This window comes from Cricetulus griseus, chromosome X (genome assembly GCF_003668045.3).
Source record: "Cricetulus griseus strain 17A/GY chromosome X, alternate assembly CriGri-PICRH-1.0, whole genome shotgun sequence".
Lineage (NCBI taxonomy): Eukaryota > Metazoa > Chordata > Mammalia > Rodentia > Cricetidae > Cricetulus > Cricetulus griseus.
The window spans coordinates 51,565,839-51,572,707 of record NC_048604.1 but is presented as its reverse complement, the minus strand read 5'-3'; the positions used below and the strand labels follow the sequence as shown (position 1 = coordinate 51,572,707).

Below are 6,869 nucleotides of genomic sequence, written 5' to 3'. Positions count from 1 at the left end.
ACACTTAAGAAATTGTTTAGCAATCTTAGCCATCAGGGGAATGCAAATCAAAACAACTCTGAGATACCATCTTACCCCTTTTAGAATGGCTAAAATCAAAAACACCAATGACAGTTTATTCTGCAGAGGATGTGGAGAAAGGGGAATGCTTCTACTTTGCTGGTGGAAGTGCCAACTTGTACAGCCACTTTGGAAATTAGTATGGTGGTTCCTCCGGAAAATGGGAACCAGTCTACCTCAAGATCCAGCAACTCTACTCTTAGGCATGCACCCAAAGGATGCACAATCATACCACAAGGACATCTGTTCAACTACGTTCATAGCTGCATTATTTGTAATAACCAGAAGCTGGAAGCAACCCAGATGCCCCACAACCAAAGTATGGATACAGAAAATGTGGTACATTGACACAACGGGGTACTACTCAGCAGAAAAAGGCAAATAAGACATCATACTAAGAAGAATATTAGAACGTATACAGTCTTAAAGTTTAAAAGGAGAACATATTTGAAAAATATAATTAATCTATAAAGATACAACTTGCTTATTTAACTCAAAGTCGGATTACATTACAAAATAAAATATAACAAGATGTGATATAGATTATGTAATCTGCAGTTCATGAACTCACAAGGGTAATAAAAGGAAAATGAGGTAGAGTTCATATGTGGAGCTACACACAAATTTGTGTAAGACCATGTTTCAATAAAAAGAACACTACCACATAATACACGCGCACACATGTTTGCACACACACACACACACACACACACACACACACACACACACACAGAGAGAGAGAGAGAGAGAGAGAGAGAGAATTAAAAGGTGGAATATATAATATACTATATATATATATATATATATTTAAAAGGAAGTGGAAGAATATTCAAAAGGTGATTTGATATGTCGGAGTGATGCGAGAAGTTGAAGTATAGATTGTCCTAGTTTTAAGAACAACAAGAAAGAACATATTGAGTGACTGCAATTTAAACAGTAGAAGTGCTATGAGCTGTCCTTTGTTTTCTGTAGACAACAAAGATATTTGAGTCATATTCATTTCACCGGAGATTTTCTCTCATGTAATTTGTCAGTTCTCATCAAGAGGAATAAAAAGAGAGCAACAAGGGAGAAGGAACAGTGATTGACATGTAAAATAATCTTTCTAATTCAAATAAAAAATTAAAAGAACAGAGAGCAGCAAGAAGACACAGGAGTCACAGCATATTCTCTTGACTTGAATAAACAAACCATATTCCAGATCTGATAAGGAGACCACAATATGAGGGGCAAATTATTCTGAAATTCTGCTTGTAATTTTCTAAGTTTAGTAACAACACATACGATGCCTATACAAAGGAAATGATTTCCACAAAGAAGGTTTAAGACTGTAATGGATATAAAATGCTGAACAAAATTTTCAGTGGCACTCTCTCTGTCTCTGCCTCTTGTGCACTTGATCTCTCTCACACATAACACTTATACCAAGATTTAAATCGAATAGAAAACCTATTACATGTGTATGCCCTTTGGTTAAAAAAAGATGAATTTTTGGCATCAGGCACAGCTAATGCAACTCAAAGAATGTTTTCCCTGAACAAAGTTTAGTGCCATCAGCAATATTGGAAAATAGCCACTTGATAATCTGTCACTTAGTTCTAAGTAATATTATCACCTAACAATTTCGTTTCCTTTGAATTAGTATGCTGAGTTGTATTTTATAGTTTCTTTACTTAATGTCAATTATACTTATGTTCTCTTCTGAAAGTTCAGAAATCCTTTATATTTCCAGTTAGTCAGTTTAATGATACTCAAAATTATTGTCAGTAATTTTAGATAAAACACTAAATATAATATAATATAATAACACAGGGGAGAATTAGCACAATTGTTTTCGTTTTGTAATAAAGAATGTAGTAAAATAAATAAGTTGTTAACGTATAATATACACTTTATTCCCTTAATGGATCAACATTCATTGCTCTAAATGTATACAAAAAAAGTGTATTTCAACAACTACAAATGCTCTCAATGCACATGTGACACTATGATTTTTTCAGGCCAGTGGTTCTAAACCTTCCAAATGCTATGACACTTTAATAGTTCCCAAAGCTGTGATGGATATAAACCATAAAATTAATTCATTGCTATTTCAGACACCCGTGAATGAGTATTTTGACTCCCAAAGGGGTCATGACCCACAAGTTGAGAATCACAGATTTGGACAGAAATTTTAACACATTTGTATGTTATTTTTCTTCCTGTAACACTTATAAATGTGTTATATAAGACACATGAACTTAACTTTAAATGATTAATTATTTATGTTTTGTTAGTGTAAAGAGACAGTCACCCTCTCCCTTTCCTTCCTCATTCCTCTCCTTCTCCTTCACTTTCATTCAGTGTTCACTTTATTGATACTAAAGACAAAAATGACATTATATTGATAAAATACAAATAAGGAATTTAAGAAAATAATCCATGAAAGGAATATCTATTCAGCATCACAGAAAGAGAATGAGTATCCAAAAGTAAAAACTAATTATATGTTGAATGAGAAAAAAATAAATCCAATCATAAAATTAGTTAAATAGCTTCTATTGATGGGTCTTGTTGTAAGCAAATGCAGATCTAGAAAATCTCAGCAGAAAGAAGGGAAGTAAGAGTGGTCCTTTGGGTTGTAAAATGCTCTTAGAAAGACTATGCAATAAATTTTTCCTAAATATTAGAAGATAGAGACACTGGACTTGTATGGGGTGGAGCAGAAACTGGAGGAAAACATATAGGCTTCTTTTTGGAACAGAAGGGTACAGATAAAGTTAAAACAAGTGAAAAAATATTGCCAAAAATATTACATGGAAGAATTTTAAATTGAAAGGATCAATGAAGTTTTCTTGAAGCTATCTGAGCTCTCACACCATAGAATAAAAACTAGCCTCAAATCAAACATAAGGGAGTCACCTCCAGGGCAGCACAAATAAAACATCAACAAAACCCATAATTTACATGGAAAGAGGCAGACAGATGTCCATAAAAACTTATATCAAATGGGATGGGAGAGGGGAAATTATTGTGACATTCAAAAAATGTGTAAGTTTTACTGCAATCACTTGAAAAAAACGTAGATCACCTTTGCATATAGAAAAGTATTATATGAAATAATTAAGCAATATTCATCATAGGAATCAAATTCTAAAAGACAAAAATAATGATGGGAATGGTGAAGAAATGAAATAGACAAAAAAGAATGAACGGTTTATAAATTGCATCCTGAATTAAATTAAATACATTAAGAATAAAATTAACAAAATTCACTTGTGTCTTAAAAATATCGAATTAATATTGAGCCAAATTATTTTTCCTAGTTTGCTTTATTGTGGTTTTAGTATGTGAGATGTCACCTTTAGGAAAACATTTATTACCAATAACAAATACTACTTTTACAACTTTTGTAAGTATAAAATATTTTTTCTTTTTTATAAATTTATTTATTTTATATCCTAGTGACAGGTTCCCCTCCCTTCTCTCCTCCCAAATACCTATCCCCATGCTTCCTCTGTTCCCACCCCCTCCAATTTACTTCTCTTTCATTTCTGTTTAGGAAAGGACAGGTCTTTCATGAGTATCAACAAAACATTGCATATCAAGTTCCAATAAGACTAAACACCTTCTTCCAAAGTATTAAGGCTGGGCAAGGTGTCCAAGTATGAGGAATAAGGTCCCAGAAGCCAGTACAAGAGTTGGAGACAGACCCTGTTTCCAGTATTAGGAGTCCCACAAGAAGACCAAGCTACACAACTGTAACATATATTCCAAGTGCCTAGGTCAATCTCATGCAGGTTCCCTGGTTGTTGGTTCAGTCTCTGTGAGCTCCTATGAGACCAGGTTAGTTGATTCTGTGATTTTCTTGTGGTGCTCTTCACCCCTCTGGCTCTTGCCATCTATTATCCCCACCTTCTGCAGGATTCTCCAAACTCACCATAATGTTTGACTGTGGGGTCTATGACTGTTTCAGTTTCAGATGAAGCATCTCTCATGACAATTGGGCTAGGCTTCAATCTGGTCACAGGAGATGATATTAGGAGTCTTAGAAATGATGATATCAAAGAAGTATCTACTATTTTTACAACTTTTATAAGTCTAAATATATTTTTATTAGAAATTTAAAACATTTGAATAATGACATTTAAATTAGCTTTAATACACATGAATGTCTTAAAGCATATTGATTCCAGTTATTCCATAAATTTTAATTTTTGAATTGAAAAATGAATCAATTAACTTGATAATAATGAACACTACTTACTTTTGAATATTTCTTATGTTCCTCACAGGACCTTCTAAAATAGTATCTCAGTAGAAAATATTACATACAAGAAACAAATAAATTTTCAATGAAATGACAGTGTCTTCTCCAATGGTATATAAAATCTTTTAAAATGATGAATTCAATGTTCTTTTATTGATACAAATCACAGTTCCAAATGTCTACTATTTGCAAGAAACTCTGGTAGATATCTAGGACCAAGTATTTGATATTTTGTTAAAATACAATAAAATGTGTGGAAGTTTATTAAAGGACACTACTCTTTAAGGGTTCATGGTGAGTTATATTCATAGTAACCATTAATCAAAGATATGGTAGCAGACAAAAATAAAAAAAAAACTCCATAGATAAGCCACCTATGATCAGTATCAAATCAAAAGTTATCACTTTCTGTTGTGCTTTTGCCTTGAGCTTCTGAGATTTTTAGACAGGCTATACTTGATTGTAGGAAACACTAAGCCATCCCAATACTTTTACAAAGCAACCCCTTTTTTTAGATAATACAGCATCAATGGTTGAAAGAAAACCAATTTGTTCTGTCAAAATTCACTTATTGTACACTGTGGATGTTTCTCTATTTGGCAGATTTATTCCTAATATTAAAACTAAAAGCAATGTCATTGCCACTTGAAGTACTTATCTTTGACATTTACTGTCACTTCTTTCAATGCTCAAAGGACAATAGCTTAATATTTTTATTTTGTTGATGTGAAAATACTAAACCACTACTAAAGTTTGCTCCACTGGGATATTGAACATCATCAGAGTGGCAGGCACAGATATAAGGCTGGTAATTCTATCTTTTATCAAACATATAAACCCTAGCTGGAATGAATGGAAAGAGAAAAGTTATTACTGTTTGTGAATTGTTTAGTATACTTATAAATTGATAAGTTAACTTGTTTGACAGTGTATGTAAAGCCATTTTTGGTTACTCTATATCCATATCCTGAAGAGAGCCAGAATGGACAATACCACATTGTGCTTTTTATTAAAATTCAAGACTTTTCTGTAAGCTGTTTAATTTTGAAACAGTAACTCAAATTCTTTAATTGTTGTAACTAAGTGAAGCAATGAGTAATAGTTTTGTTTTCAGAGATGGATTGTTTTAGGAACATAGATATAAAAGTAGGGGGAATACTGGGGAAAGAGAAGGTTTAAGTGTGTGTGGGTGTGGAGACATCTGGAAACAAAAGTCAGTGAATTAATCAAAATAAATGAAGTATGAAATAGTTATTTGGAAACATAATATTCTGTATGCTCAACAAAATATACAATTTAAAATACATGAAGGAACATAATCCACATAGCTAGATAATTCATGCCAAGTTGCCATGTGATGCTAGAGAGTCCAAATGAGTAGCATGTAGAGGAAAAATTACAAAATTACATTAAACTTGTTGTAAAGTATGCAATCTAGAAGATAAGGTCAAAGGTTTCTTTAAAATCTCAAGAGAAAACATTTTAAAATTGTCAACCTGTAGATACATATCATTAAAATACCTTTAAAAAGTAAAGTTTGTTGATCACTGTGAGCTGACCTAATTTTCTTCCTTGACTTGTTTGGTGTCATTCCTCTAGATCCAGTGCGTTTAATTCTTCTTCTAGTTCATCCAGATCTTCCCCAGTGAACAGATTTTCATCAACAGGAACAGCATCGATGGACCCATTTTCTTGTGCCCCACTTCCGTTGTCCTCGTCCAAATCATTTCTTTCATCACTCTCAGCTCGATCCCCAGTAGCTTCACTTAATTTGTTATCATCTTTATCTGAAGCATACGTGCTGAATCTTTCAAGACTGGCTACAGTGATACCTCTCTCTTCTATATCTCTTGGGATGTACAAGCTTACATCTATGTCATTTGCACCCACAGAATCATCCACCTCATCACCACCTGCTCCCGGAATGTAACGACTATCATCTGTTTCCTCATCATCATCATTGACCAGCTCAGGACGAAATTCAAATACCTCACGACCACTGATCACCAGAGCTTTCCCAGCTTTGAAGTCAGCTTTCCATCTCTCCATATCTTGCTCAAGTTTATCGATCTTTTCTTGTCTTTTCCTTTTCTTCTATGCGAGAAAAGATTCTAGAGTGATTTTGGTAACATTTGGACCCAAGGCAGAACACTCTCTTTCAATTAGATCTTCTAATGAAATCTCATCTTCTTTCTCAACATGAATTGAAACGGACATTAATTGTTTTACCACCTAGAATCAACAGGTTGTTTACTTCCCTCCGATGATTCTGGAGGACAACTGTCCTCCAAAAAAAAGGAATCCTCTCCCTGCATCCTCTCTTCTGACTTTGACTACATCTCATAGTAAATTCAGAGTAGTTGATGATAAATTGAAAAGTGGTCATTACAGAAGATGACTGTTGTTGTACCTGTCCACTCCTGTAGGAAGTGCAACTGCTTCTCCAGCTTTTGGTTTTCATTGGGCATGTGTAATTTCCAGGAACAACAAATTCATACAAAAAATACTTTCTGTTTGATGCAGTTTTTAATGAGTATTTATGTTTTAAAGACTTCCTGAA

The 6,869-nt window shown here is 33.6% G+C and overlaps 1 pseudogene; it reads right to left on the bottom strand.

Annotated features, from left to right (window-relative positions):
- Positions 1-5,891: 5,891 nt before the first annotated feature.
- Positions 5,892-6,526, bottom strand: LOC100752793 (annotated as a pseudogene).
- Positions 6,527-6,869: the final 343 nt, after the last annotated feature.